Source organism: Mus caroli, unplaced genomic scaffold (genome assembly GCF_978045245.1).
Source record: "Mus caroli unplaced genomic scaffold, Mus_caroli_1 scaffold_18, whole genome shotgun sequence".
Taxonomy (NCBI): domain Eukaryota; kingdom Metazoa; phylum Chordata; class Mammalia; order Rodentia; family Muridae; genus Mus; species Mus caroli.
Genome location: NW_028227273.1, coordinates 47,482,117 through 47,497,225, shown reverse-complemented (window position 1 = coordinate 47,497,225; position 15,109 = coordinate 47,482,117). Strand labels below are relative to the sequence as shown.

The 15,109-nt window shown below is 47.3% G+C and overlaps 1 protein-coding gene across 1 annotated transcript in view; it reads left to right on the top strand.

The window, feature by feature from the left end:
* Trerf1 (transcriptional regulating factor 1) overlaps nt 1-15,109 on the top strand; it is a 232,506-nt gene that overhangs the window by 146,046 nt on the left and 71,351 nt on the right. Inside the window, exon 4 of the mRNA XM_029471314.2 lies at nt 8,547-8,661. The gene's annotated coding sequence lies outside the window, so the exon portion shown is untranslated. The remainder of the gene's footprint in view (nt 1-8,546; nt 8,662-15,109) is intronic.

Genomic DNA, 15,109 nt, shown 5'->3' with positions numbered 1-15,109 from the left:
TCTGCCCCCTGAGTGTTGGTGTCAAAAGCAGGCACCACCACTGCCTGGCTTTACAGACTACTCTTGAGAGGACCTGAGTTCAGTTCCCAGCACTCACATGGTGGCTCATGAGAGATCTCACCTCCTCTCTGGCCTCCACAGACAGTTGCACACATGAAACATTTGATCACACAGTCACACACATAAAATAATAAAAATAAGTCTTAAAAAAAATAAAGCCTGTTTGCTTTGATGGTAGCTTTGGGTTTTGGAATGTGAAGGGAAGGGGGAAGTATTTTAGTCCCCACCTCCCGTTTCTGGGATTTGCTGACGTTTTTCTTGATTCTTCCAGGGTGAGTCTGACACACGGTTCTGTTGACATTTTAAGCAAGTTAATTTGCCATTTTGGGTTTGGTCTGGGTATTTCCAGTGCTTAGTGTCACCCCTAGCTCCCAACCATAGATGTTAGCAGACATCAGAAAGGTCTTCAGGTTTTACCCTTGCCATTTCTACAGCCGTGGAGTGTCTTTAATGGTGGAAGCAGCTAACGAGCTGAGATTTTCTTCCGTGGGGTTTTTTGTTTGTTTGTTTGTTTGTTTAAGTATTATGGGGTTTTCTTTCCTCAAAAAAAAAAATCAAAGAACTCTTTATCTAGAATTCATAGACCAAGGCTATGCCCTAGTTTTCCACATCTGCAACCCCTGTTCCTTCTGCAGGCTGTAATCTGGAATATCCTCCTTTTCTTGCACCATGACTGCAGGCAGACTTCACTAATTGTGTATGTGTGTGTGTGTGTGTGCGTGAAGGCAGGTGCCCAGGGGAAGGGCCCACGAGATCCCCCGGGACAGGGAGCTCCTGGTGGTTGTGAGCTTCCAACATGGAAATTGGGAGCCTAACTTGGGTCCTCTACCCGAGCAGTACCCACTCCTAACCACTGAGCCATCTCTCCAGCTCCAGCTGTCGTGATTTTTAATTGAAATACACTAGTTGTGATGCCCAGAGAAGCCATTGGTCCTCACATCCCAGCACAGCAAGGAATCATGGGAAGATAGCAGAATCTGACTCTAGCTCGGGGGTGAGGACTGAGCCTCTTGGAACCCTGAGACTCCCATCTGAGTAAGACAGGCTGAGCTTGTTCACATCTGGACTTGAGTAGTCCTTATCTGACTGGGGCCTACAGTGTTTCTGGCTCCAGATTTTGAAACATCTGCCTGTATTCATGGGATTTCTTGGGGAACCCGAGCATACACATAAATACTCAGTTGTTTCTTATGTATGTTACTTATACAAGATAAAAGTCACTTTGAGTCATGTTCTAAGATGTTTTTATTGAATTGATTAGTATTATGCCTGTGTGTCTGTGTGCACGCATGCCACCATTGAGGTCAGAGGACACCTCTGGGCATCTGGTTTTTCCCTTCTATCCCGGCCTCTGGCAATTGTGCTCACCCATGGTGCTTGTGCGGCCGGCACCTGCTGAGCTACCTCACTGGCCCATAACTCCCCGTGGTTTTTAAAGACTATGTTCATGAAATAATGTTACAGTGTAGGTCTGTCTTCCTCCCTTGCTTGTTTTGTATTATCAAAGATCTCACTCTATAACCAGAATGGCCATACACTCACGAGAAGCCTTCTGTCTCAGCCTTCCAGATGGTGGGAATACAACTGTGAGCTGCCATACTGGCTGATAGTGTAGCCCTTTCTCCCTGTGGTGATTCAGATTTTGAAGCCCTTCAGATTAGGGATGCGGAGCCAAGGCAACCCCCGAAAATGCCATTTCTACCACCTGGAAGAGGCTGTTCGAATCATAAGGTGGCAGGCAGTGGGGATTATGTTCTGTGAAATCAAACATATTTCTTTTTAATGTGGCCTCTTTGAGCCTGAGGCTCCTCCTCTGCAAAACAGAGCAAACAAAGGCCTTGCTGCCCTTCAGTGCAATTCTGAGTTGGGGGCCTTTGAAAACACCACACCCAGTGCCTGGCATACAGTCAGAACTTAATAAAGGGTAGCCATGGTTACTGGCTATTCTAAAGAAAAGCTACCATTACACCTCCTAGGCTGTGCCTGAAGACCAACCATTCCACTGTTGCTCAGCATGCTCTTTAAGAATCCTAGGGCCGCCGGGCTTGGTGGCACACGCACGCCTTTAATCCCAGCACTTGGGAGGCAGAGGCAGGCGAATTTCTGAGTTCGAGGCCAGCCTGGTCTACAGAGTGAGTTCCAGGACAGCCAGGGCTTCACAGAGAAACCCTGTCTCGAAAAACAAAAACAAAAAGAGAATCCTAGGGACCCCTGGGGCCCCACAGAGCTAATCAGCCAGGCTCTCTAGGTGAGCTGAGATGCTTCGTGCAGTTTTCTGAACTTTATGTAACATCAAATTAACGGATGGCCATGGGTTGAGGGTGTGGCTCAGTTGGAAAGGAAGGAAAGAAGGAAGATGCAGTATGCTTGCATGTTGTACACCCTTACCTCAGTATAGTCCAGGCACTGTCATCCCTTCCAAAGGAAACTCCACACCAGATAAAACAGTCACTCTCATCCTGCCTCCAGCCCTGCAAGACATTGAGCGCCTTCTGTTTTTCTGGACTTACTTGTTCTCGGTGGTTTTTGCATTTGATTTATTTCCTTGGTATGATATACTCAAGGTTCACCATGTGTTAGCAATTGTTGGGACTCGACTTCTTTTTATGAGTAAGTACTATTCCACCATACGCACTCGTGCCTCTGTCTGTCCGTTCTTCACTCGACACATTGGGCGCATGTCTACCTCTTGGGCTGTTGTTGACAGATGGTGACTTAAGAACACACGTGCCCTTCAATTCTTTCTGGTTATTTGTCTGGGACTAGAATTCTCCCATCTTCCTATACCCACTTGGTAAGGATCATTGAATGGGAAGGGAAAATAAGTGAATTTTGACATTCTGCCGCTGCCCAGGATAGCTAGAGCTGCTTTAAAGAAATGTTGGAGGTGTTGTTTGTTTGTCTGTTTGTTTGTTGATTTTTGAGACAGGTGTCTCTGCATAGCCCTGGCCTGGAACTCACTGTGCAGCCCGGGCTGGGTGCCTTTGCTTCCGCAGGATTAAAGATGTGCACCAACACGCCTGGTTAGGGGAGAGACTTTTGCTCCAGGTACTTGCGTGTGCTTCAGGAGCACATGTGGTCCCTGTGTATGTGGGGCAGTGCCATGGCACCTGTGTGGGGGTCAGAGGACAACAACTTTTGGGCATCTGTTCCCTCCTTCTACCTTGATGTAGGTCCCAGACGTTGAAATTAGGTCAGTGGTCTTATGTGACTAAGACATAAGAAGACCCCCTTCCTTAAGGCCATTGGTCTCAATGTTGGCCACATACTTCAAACACCTGGCCAGATGAAGGGACCTGCCTGTATCTCATGATGGCCTCGTGGTGGAGTTCTCACATCCAGTGCATGAAAGGGATGCTTTTCTCAGCCTCTGTGGGGAGGGGTGGGGCATCCAGAGAAAGGAAGAGTTACTTGGAGAACATCTATGAGTTTCTCCATATCTAATGTGCTCTGGCTCCTCTTAAAAAATTCTGTCTTAGGGTTGGCAAGATGGCTCAGTGGGTGAAGGCACTTGCAGCCAAGCCTGATCCCCTGAGTTCCATCCTTGGCCCCACCTGATGAAAGAGAACCAACTTCTTCCTGCATATTGCCCTCTGACCCTGAAACCTCCATAAATACAGGCACATAATGATAGATAGATGATAGATAGATAGATAGATAGATAGATAGATAGATAGATAGATAGATAGACAGACAGATAGATAGATGATAGGTAGGTAGATAGATAGATAGATAGATAGATAGATAGATGATAGATAGATAGATAGACAGACAGACAGACAGATAGATAGGGTAGATAGATAGATGATAGATAGATAGATAGATAGATAGACAGACAGACAGACAGATAGATAGATGAAGAAAGTGCAGTCTCCTTCCCCCATCTCCACAGAGGGGAATCCGTCTGACAGATGACTGATAGCTTGGGTATGGATATAACGTCACAACAAAGGCATTTGCAGGAAGGAAGATTCCATGAGACTCCAGTTCAAGGATGCAGGCATCATGGCAGGGAAAGTTATGCTGGCTTGAGCAGGAACTGTCTGGCCACGTTGCATCTGCAGTTAAGGATTGACAGCTTTGAATGTGTGCTTACCTAGTCTCAGACCCCTGACCATGACTGATTCTGCTCTCCTCCTCTTCTTCTTCCTCCTCCTCTCCCTCCTCCTCTTCCTCTTTCCCTGTCTCCTTCTCTTTCTCCCATCCTCTTTCTCCTCCTCCTCCTCCTCCTCATCTCCCTCCCCTCTTCCTCCTCCTTCTCTTCCCCCTCCTCTTTTCCACTTCTTTCTCTATTTTCTTCCTCCCCCAGCCCACCCCTCTTTCCCCTTTTCCAGTCTGTGCCAATTCCTAGCTTACTGTGGGTGGCAAGAAGAGAATTCTTCACACTTCATTGGGTCTAGCTTCCTGTCTGGGAAGTCCAGTAGGCTATATCCTGTGTCCCTCCCTTCCGAGGCAGACCCCACCCCTGCCTGTTCCTTCCATTTCAGCTGCCATCTGGCTGAAGGGAGCAGCCTCTCTGACTTGGGCTTCCAGGAGCCTATTTGCAAGGGTTCATTTCTGTATAATACTGTGGTTCCTTCAAGGCTCAGTCTTGGGGCAGGCAAGATAGTGCAAGAGATGAAACCCCTTGCCTCCAGGCCTGACAACCCAGGACCCACACAGTGGAAGGAGAGAACCAACTCCCAAAAGGTGTCTTCTCCTTCACGGCAGCACCATCATACACAGTCATACACACACATAGACAGATACACAGACACACACACAGAAACATACACAGAGACACACCCCCCCACACACACAGATGCACTCTGTACACACAAACATACCAATCAGTGCAATAGGGGGAAAACACATTTTAACTTCACTCCTCATTCCTCCCTGATTCTAACCATGTGGTAGTGAACCAACATTTGTCACCTTCCTTGTGCAGGAGGGAAACTGAGGCTCAGGTGGAGGACAAACATGTGGAGGACAAGAGATCTGGCTTTGTTGGTGGCCTGTTGTTGACCATGACTCCTTGGAAAGCCATGCTTCCTGCCAGAGTGTCTTTAACGGTCACATGGGAAGCAGTCCAGTCCAGTTCCTGACCCATGAGGAGGGCTGGCAGTGGGCAGAGGAAGGGCTGGGTGCATCGTGCCCAGACTCAGCCATTCAGTTTTGTGGACTTGGGCAAATCACCAGGCCTTGGTTTCCTAGTGACCTCCAGGAGTGTGTAAGATTTTGTAGTGTATGTGGGGTGTGTGTGTGTGTGTGTGTGTGTGTGTGTGTGTGTGTGTGTGTGTGTGTGAGGTCTTATCTGTTGTGTTTTTTTATCTGTTGCTTTGAGACTGGGCAGCTCACCATCCCAGGGCTTGTCTAGTAGGCTAGACTGGCCCCAGGCCCCCTCCTGCCCTCACCTTCCCATCACTGTAACGACAGGAATCTTCCACATCACACCTGATTTTCCCCCAGTCTCTGAGGATTCCTCTTGATATTCCCATAGAGGGAGGTCATGGCTCCCAGAAGTCAAGGCCGAGTGGTCTCACGTGACTCCAGTGCTTGTTGCTTGGCTTAATTACAAGTGGGTCAGCGAGTGAGTGCTTGGATGAATTGAACTAGTTATTCTTCCCTTGATTCCAGCAAATAGTTCCATCTTAGTAAGAAAGGGCAAGTATAGATTGTAATTATCTATTCTCTGTATGTGTGCGCGCGTGTGCCAACTCCAGAGTGTCTTTCTTCCGGTGTCTCTCTTCCATCACTCTCTAACTTAATTTTTGAGATACGACCTCTCACGGAGCTGAAACATCAGAGACTCCGCTAGATGGCTGGCCCAGCACCAAGTGCAGATCCAGGGCCACTGTGCCTGTCTTTCTTGTGGGTTCCAAGGAATCAAACTCCAGGCCTCTTGCGTGAGCAGCAGGCATTTTATCACATCTCTCCCTGGCCTGTAACTGCTTATTTATGTCTCTCTGTGAAGAGCTCATCCAGAGAGAACTAGACGGGCACCCGGAGCCTGAGATACAGGAGATGACAGCTGAGTTGCTGGTCTGAGTTCACGGCTTATTCAGGAGACAAGCCTTTGCAAGGACTCATGGTCCATGGGGGAGCCTGGGGCGAGAGCTGTGAAGAGACGCCCAGCTCCCCAGAACTCAGTCTTTCCCTCTCCCGCCTCTGGCTTCTCTTGGCTCCCATGAGGTCGGCTGTTCAGTTGCCATTAGCTGTATTAACTTTTTGTACACAAACACCTCTTCCCCAGAACCTTCTCTTTGCCGATGTTCAGGGCTAATGATGTACCATCTCTGGAACGGTACAGACGTGTGGCTTCAGCAAACTTCCGTTGCCATAGGAATGTTTACATCGAGCCTTCTTGATAGAATTTCATGAGCAGCCAACTCCAAAATTGCAGATCATTTAGGTTAAAAGCGGGAAGAGGGGAGGGTGTGTGTTTGCATTAGAAAGAAAACAAGCTTTTGAAAGGAGGAGTTTTCTTCTTCAGTTCTAACTGCTTCTAAAGCCACTAGAGCTCTGAGCACTTTCTCTTGACTGTTCAGATGGGTGAGAAGGACTTGGAATGCTTCCTTAGTTCAACTGAAAACCCCGTCCAGTCATGAAAGCAGTAGGGAGGTTTTATTATTATTGTAATTGTTATTATTATTATTATATTAAATCTGGCTATCATTAACAAAGAGTTTCCCTATGTATAATGTGTATATAACATATATTATATATTAATATATTTTCTGATATGTATACCTACATATTAATATTTTCTGATATATATAATTTAAATTAAGATGGCTTGTTGAGTAAAGGTGCTCCCTGAGCCTCACATAGTGGGAGGAGAGAGCAGTTTCTGCAAGCTGTCCTCTGATTGCCACACAGTCACCATGATGCTTAACCCCTGGTGAACATGTATACGCGCTTATATGCACACATGCACAAATACAGTAAATAAATCTGGTTTTAAATTTTCTTAAGATGTGTGTATTTTAAATTTGTGTGTCCTGTATGTGTGATTTTGTGTTTTTCTACATACCTGTACTCACGGAGCCAGAGCTAGATATCCAGTCTCTTGGGACTTAGCTTGCAAATGGTTGTGAGCTGCCACCATGAGGGTGCTAGGAACTGAGTCTGCACCCTCTGCCCGAGCAGCCAGAGCTCCTAATTGGCCTGTTGGGTTTTTCCCCCTCTGTTGTTTTCCTGAGGCTGTGGCTCAGTGATTAAAGAGCGTGCCTCACAGGCATGAGGATCAGTTTGAATCCCAGAACTCACTTAAGCACTGGGAGGCCTAGCTTGTAATTCCAATACAGAGATAGGGTCCGTGCAACAGCTGGTCCTTAACGTCAAGCTCTGAGTTCAACTGAAAACCCCATCCTGTCAGTAAAGGGGGAGCAACTAAGGAAGACTCCCACAGCAGGTCTTGTGCCTCCACGTGTGTGCACACACACAGGTGCGGGAGATGCCACAGGGAACAAACACTGTGGCCCTTCAAGATGTATTTTCCATTCGTGTTAATCGAGGTCTCTGTATTCTTGTTCAGGGAGGCATCTTGAGCCTGATTGGCAGGGGAAGGTGGCACTGGGAGTTATTGGCATATTGTGGCGAGCAAGTGACAGGACCTATCTCCACACAACGGGAGCCACTTTGCCAGGGTCTCCATGTTTTGGTTCCTCTTTCTGGAGAGAGACCCTTCGAATACATTTTCTGTAGTCCAGGGGGTAACTTTGAAGCCACTTTTTATTTCTAGCCCCTCCAGCTCCTCTGTACCAAGGCCCCAGCCAGACACCTAGGAAGCTGAAGCCCTAGGGTGCAAGTGTCTGTGCAGACGTGCTCCCCAGTGGTGCTCCAGGAATGGGACGTCACCAGGACAGTGTCCCTGTCTCAGTCTATGAGGGAATCCCAGAAACTGAGAGTAGACACTTAGGAACCACCACATCCACTCGACAATAATCAGCTAAATTAAAAAAAGCTTTGATTTGGGTATCTTTCAATTTCTCTAGCAGCAAATTTGTCTTAGATATGCGGACAGTATATGTCAATTTCTTAGAAATTAAGATGCAAAACAAACCAGACCTTTGTTACCAATGGCTTGAGAAGCACCGTTTCACAGTACCTGTAGCTGTCTGTCCAGACAGTTGGAGAAGTACTATGTTACAGTACCTGTAGTTGCACAGACAGTTGGAGAAGTACTGTGTCACACTACCTGTAGCTAGGCACAGGCAGAGGAGTACTGTGCTGTAGCACCACATCTCCCTTTTAAATCTCTATTTTGGGGGAACCTCATCTACGTCATCTTAGCAGCCTCTTCCTCGGAATCCTTGCGGACACAATGGACAGCTAGGGAAGGTCTGTGGTACGTGCGCCAGTCCACTGGCTCCCCCAGTGCCTAAGAGGGGCAAACAATGTTTCAGGAACTCTTTGTGCTTTGGAACAGTAAGCTCCTCCAGGTGATGGTGATGTAGGCATAAGTGATGCAAGAGTGACCCTCCCTTCTCTTGTTCCCTCAGACCTGGGTCTCTTCTTCCCACCTGCCGAGCAGCATGTGAGCAGCATGACTGGCCAGCTGCAGGAGAAGCCCCCAGAGCCAGGACCACGACACAGCCACCCGCTGCCAAGGTCAAGGTGAGTCTGCTTACTTGCTTGCTTCGACGAAGCCACTTCTAGAAGATGCTTCATTTAAACAAACTGTATGTGCTATTTGGGGGTCTTCGTGGTGTGCTGGAAGAGCAGGAGGTGTTGGGGAAAGGATGCACTTGAAAAAAATTCATGCCGAGTCAGGCCCACACCTTTAATCCCAACTCATGAGAGGCAGGAAGATCTTTATGAGTTCAAAGCTAGCCTGGTCTACATAGTAAGTTCCAGGCTGGCCAAGGTTACACACAGTAAAAGCCTGGCTGAAAAGCATGCTAACCAACAAAAACACTCATGTTGGGACTGGAGAGATGCATAGTTGGTAGCGCACTTGTGGGCATACCTAGAACCTGAGTTAAAGGCCAGGTACAATGGTATGCTCCCAGCGTCCCAGCAATGGAAGGTTAGGCTTAGAGACAGGCAGATCCCTGGAGCTTACTCAGGAGCTAGTTTGGCATACTGGGGGGATGTTCCAGCCCAGTGAGAGACAAAAGGTAGAAGACATCTGACAAATGACACCCAAGGTTGTCTCTGACCATTTACACACCACACGTGCACACCCAGCTGGTCTCATGCACACACACACACACACACACACACACACACACACGAAGTGTGTTAGCCTAACAAGGCAAGTCTTCCTCATTCTGGTGTTTAAACGGCCAGGGCAGGGCAGAAAAGGACACAGGCATTCTGAACCCAGGTCTGTGCTGGGATCTTTTAGGGGATTTTGAATGAGTGAATCTCTCACGGGGCTGGACGATGACAGCCATTCAGAGTACCAGATAAGCTTACAAAGAGCTAGCGTTAGGTTTTGAGCACCTCCCAGCGGCTGCCAGCTGTCTGTAACTCCAGTTCCAGGAAACGCTGAACCCTCCTTTGGCCTCCCTAGCACTGCAGACACATGATGCGCATACATCCATGCAAGCAAGCACATATACACCTCACAGAAAAATAAACAAACCTTTACAAAGAATCTCTGGGATAGAATGGAATTGCTAGGATTAGTCTGTGGTCTGGGACTCCCAGCTAATGCTAGACAGACCCGTATCCCTCACAGAGGTCAAAAGGAACCTTAGATCAGAAATGGCATGGGAGAGAACATTAGTTACTTTCCTGTTGTGACAAAAATGTTCAACAGAAGTGAATTCCAGAGGGAAGGATCTCTTTGGTTTTACAAGTGGTGAAGGACCTGGCCCATCACGGTGGCAGAGACTGGGCAGGCAGATGTTGCTGGGCATACTGTGTCTGAAGTCAGGAAGCAGAGAGGGTTCAGCGCAGGTGTTCATCTCACAGTCCTCTGCAGATCTGTCCTGCGACCCCAGCCCATGGGACCATGTCACCCATGTTCAGAATGGGTCATCATTCCTTAGTTACAGCTTCCTACATAATCTCAGAGACCCAGAAGTCTGTTTCCATAGTAATTCTAAGTCCTGTCAAGTTGACAGTGAGGATTAGCAGTCACAGACACTTGATGGAAAATCCTTCTTAGCACTAGGTCCGATTCTGCTTCTTTGTAATTTCTGTTAATCCCTCACTGGTCTTCCAGACTCCCCTCAGTCTTTGCATTTGGAGAATTACCTCATGATGCTACCTTTCGGTGGGGGGGGGGGGTGCATAAATCATTCCCAGACACTGGCGTCACTCACTCAGCTTGTCCCTTTGTCCTCTCTATATTGGAAAGGGCTTCATTAATTCCAGGGTCTGATCTGTCCCTTGGCTTCAGCAACTTGTATCATTCTTGAGTCTTTCATTCCTCTCTCTGTTCAAGATAAGACCCGCTGAGGCCCCTATGGTGATACAATGTAGCCTTTGGTTTTAGCACCTGGGAGAGGAGGCAGGCCGTGTCCAGGCCAATCACAGATAAATAGTTGGAACCTGCTCAAAAGAATGAGGAAGAGAACGGAGAAAAGAGAGGGGTAGGGAGAAGACAGACAGACATAGTGTCCTAGTTAGGGTTTTACTACTGTGAACAGACACCATGACCAAGGCAACAACATTTAATTGGGTCTGGCTTACAGGTTCAGAGTCTCAGTCCATTATTCTCAAGACAGGAGCATAGCAACAACCAGGCAGGCATCGTGCAGGAGGAGCTGAGAGTTCTACATCTTCATCTGGAGGCTGCTAGCAGAATACTGGCTTCCAGGCAACTAGGATGAAGGTCTTAAAGCCCACACCCACAGGGACACATCTACTCCAGCAGAGCCACACCTTCTAAAAGTGTCACTCCCTGAGCAGAGCATATACAAACCATCACACCTAGGTTAGCCACGGCTGCCTCTGTTCTTAAACATGTAGCTTGGTTAACAACTCTCAGAGTTTGCCATGTGTATTGAACTATTCTTATGGAATCCCTTGTGTTTTATCTAATCGATTTTTCTTAAATATTCTATAAGCCCATGAGATAGTATGCCTTCTTTAATTATTGCATTTAGTTTTATCTACTTGATAATACAATAAGGTTGACTTTAGGGTTGGATTTTGTTGGCTTGTTTGTGTTTGAGACAGGGTCTCTCTATGTAACTTAGCACTCACCATATAGACCAGACTGGCCTTGAACTCTCAGATATACTTTGGCCTCTGCCTCCTGAACGCTGGGACTAAGGGCGTGCATTGCCACACGAGGCGTGATGGTTCTCTGTACTACTCAGGTTATCTGGACTTTATCTTTTCTGGTTCTGGATGGTGAATTTGTTTGTTATTGGGAAAGATGTGAACTGGAACCCGGCTCAGTGGAGTTCTCTGGTCTGACAAGCATGAAGTGCCAGGGTCAATCCCCAGCACTTCTACGAGCTCCCGAAAAGAGAGAGGAAAATGTGTTAAAATCTCTCATTGGGTTGTCAATCGCTCCTCACGATGCCGACATTTTTACTTTATTTTAAAGCACCACTCTCTTTGGTCAGTGTCTATCTTGCTGGGTAGATTAGTACAATTCTGTCATCCAAACACTGGGAAGCTAAAGCAGGAGGATTCTGAGTTCAAGGCCTGCCTGAGATACTGATTTGAGATTCTGACTCTTAAAAGCCATTAGAAAAAAAAAAAGATTTACTGGCATAGCTTATTGGTGGGTTGTGGTCACTGTGCCCTGTGAACATGGTCGTGACTTTTCTGATCTGCACTCTGAAATGGTCTCCCTCTTTGTTCCACTCTCAATCTTAACTAAAATCTATGTATTCTGGGCCTGTTTTCAGTGTTTACTCTGGATATTTTAACAGCTATATTAAAGTCTAAAATTAAATGTTTCTCTCCTCCCAAACAGGACAGAATCACAGACTGACTTAATAGTCCTTGTTACCTCTCCCAGCTCACATACTATAGTTTTCTTGTGTTTTTCCTTGATTCTATGTTTTCCCTAAAATTAGACACTCTTTTATAGTCTTGATACAGATTTTTCTCTCATGTCTGCTCATTTTCTTTTCTCAGACTTGGGGATTATTCTTTTCTCTAATCTGGAATCATTTCTCATCTCCCTGATTTGTGAAGTTTGTAGGTGACAACTCCTTGGGATTTTGTGTATGTCTGTTTAAAGGTTTTAACTTTTTTTGTTGTTGGCTTGTGTTATCAATTACTTTTCTTATGGTCATACAAAATATCTGACAAAAGCAGGTTTGGGGTTTCGTTTGGGCTCACAGTTTGAAAAGCCCATCATGGCGGAAGTCATGGTCCATGAGACTGAAGCAAATGGTCACAGTGACCCAAAGTCAGAAAGCAGAGGGTTGAGTGCTGATGGCCAGGACTCCAGCCCAGGGGCTGATGCCTCCATGCTTATACATTTAAACTGGATTTTCCCACCTCAATTAGCCTAATCTACATAATCCCTCACAGACAGCCCAGGGGGTTGTTTCCATGGTCATTCTGAGCCCTGTCAGTTTAACAGTCAAGGTTGGGGACCAGAGTGTGGGAAGTGCTTTATTTTGTTTTGTTTTGAAAGGTGCACCCAGACCTCTGGCACTGACTGTTCTTGTTTTAGACAGGGTCTCACTGTGTAGTGTTGGCTAGCCCTAAACTCAGAGATACCCATTAACTCGAGGTAATGGCCTGTGTCCCTTAATTGTCTCAATTAGAAATGTTGAGTAGAGTCTACAGCCATGACACCGGAATGCACCTGATCTTGTCTCATCTCAGAAGCTAAGCAGGGGCAGGCCTGGTTAGTCTTCGGATGAGAGACGTGGCAAGCAGAACATCTGCTGTTCTATCCCGCCAGAAAGTCCCCCACGTACCATTAGAGTATTTTTGAGCAGAAACTTCTAAATTTTCACAGAAGAATGAACCAAGGCCCAGAGAAGCCACTATGACACCCTAGTCTGAGAGGACTAGAGAGGATTATGTCCCACTCCAGTCTCTCTTACACCACCTTCCCTGTCCCCAAGACCACCAGTGACCAATTCGGACAATGATATTCACAAAGAAAATCCGTTTGTGTCTGGGTGCTTTAAGTAGCAGGATGGTGGCTTTGTGAGAGTTTGTTCGAGCTTATTGTTTTATCTCTCATGAGACAGGAAGTGGGCTCTGCGTATTCGGTGGCCCGATTCTTCAGTGGTCACCAGCAAACCTTCCTGCTTGGTTCCCAGAGTCAGGTGCCCAGTGCGTCTCCGTTAGACCCTGACTTGCTCTTCCCCACTTTTGCCCCTTTCCTGTGTAGCTTCTTCCGCGGCCTCCCCGTCCTTTCTGCTGTGGCTCTTTCTGTTTCCCTCTGGTTAGCCCTTTGTGGAGGACAGCTGTGGAGTGCCTGGGTTGGGTAGAGGACAGCTATGGAGCACTTAGGTCAGGTGGGGGGGATGACTATGGAGCACCCAGGTTGGGTGGAAGACAGCTGTGGAGCATCTGGGTTGGGTGGAGGACAGGTGTGGAACACCTGGGTTGAGTGGAGGACAACTGTGGAGCACCTGGGTTGGGTGGAGGACAACTGTAGAGCACCTGGGTTGGGTGGAGGACAACTGTAGAGCACCTGGGTTGGGTGGAGGACAACTGTAGAGCACCTGGGTTGGGTGGAGGACAACTGTAGAGCACCTGGGTTGGGTGGAGGACAAATGTGGAGCACCTGGGTTGGGTGGAGGACAACTGTAGAGCACCTGGGTTGGGTGGAGGACAACTGTAGAGCACCTGGGTTGTGTGGAGGACAACTGTGGAGCACCTGGGTTGGGTGGAGGACAACTGTAGAGCACCTGGGTTGGGTGGAAGACAACTGTGGAGCACCTAGGTTGGGTGGAGGACAGCTGTAGAGCACCTGGGTTGGATGTCAGATGCCTGTGGGGCAGGAGAAAGAGTTAAGTGTGACCCAGCTACAGCATTTCTTGACCCCTAAGGACAGCAGACAGAGCTGTTCCAGGACTGGGGTGAATTGTGGAGAGCTTGTAACCCGGGTCCTGGATGTCATTGTAAGCACTTGACAAAGCTGTCTGACCAAAAGCAATTTAGGGGATAAGAAGGTTTATTTCAGCTTTCAGGTTACATCCACCATTAAGGAAAATCAAGGCAAGAACTCAAGCAAGAGCTCGAAGTTAGAACACTGTGTGCTGGTTCACTCATACACCATGCGTAGCTAGGTACTTTCTTGCACAACCCTGAACCAACAGCCCAGGGAATGGTGGCACCCACCGTGGTTTGGACCCTCCAACATCAACTGATGATCCAGGTAATTCCCCACAGACAGAATTCCAGGCCAATCTGATGTAGGCAGTTCTTGGCTAGAGGCTTTCTCCTCAGCTGACTCTAGGCTGTGTAGGGTTGGCAGTGAGAGTTAAGGAGAGCAGTTCTCAACCGGATGCTGTGAGACCAGAACACTTTGTAGCCAGCGCTTTTGTTCAGTGGTGCTTTGAAGTGGACAGAGCTGGTTTATGGAACACAAGTGGAGGTGGGATTCTGGTGTGAAGGAATCCCAGCCTCACTACTGATTACAGTGTCTGAACTGGAGCATGATAGATAGAGAGAGAGAGAGAGAAAGAGAGAGAGAGAGAGAGAGAGAGAGAGAGAGAGAGAGAGAGAGAGAGAGAGAGAGGAAGGAACAAACAAACTAAAATGGGTATGACTATACTCTTGTGGACCCAGCCATTTGGTGGCAAAAGCAGGAAGATCATTTCAGATTAGAAATTCAGGGCCTGTCTGTGGAACATGGTGAGATCCATTTCAAACCCAAATAGCTGGACATGGTCGTTCACACATATTATCCTAACACTCGGAAAGCTGATGCAGAAAGATCACTATGAGTTTGAGGGCAGCCTGGGCTACAGATGGTATTTCAGGCCAGGCTGGTCTACAGAGTGACATCTTTTCTCAATAAATAAATAAATAAATAAATAAATAAATAAATAAATAAATATCAAATGATCAGAGGCAAGACACAGCACATGGCTAGCCATTGCTTGCAGCAGGTATCAGCCTTGGGTTCTTGAAAAGAGCCTGAAATATCCCCATCCTCCGTACACACTCCTTGTGTCCT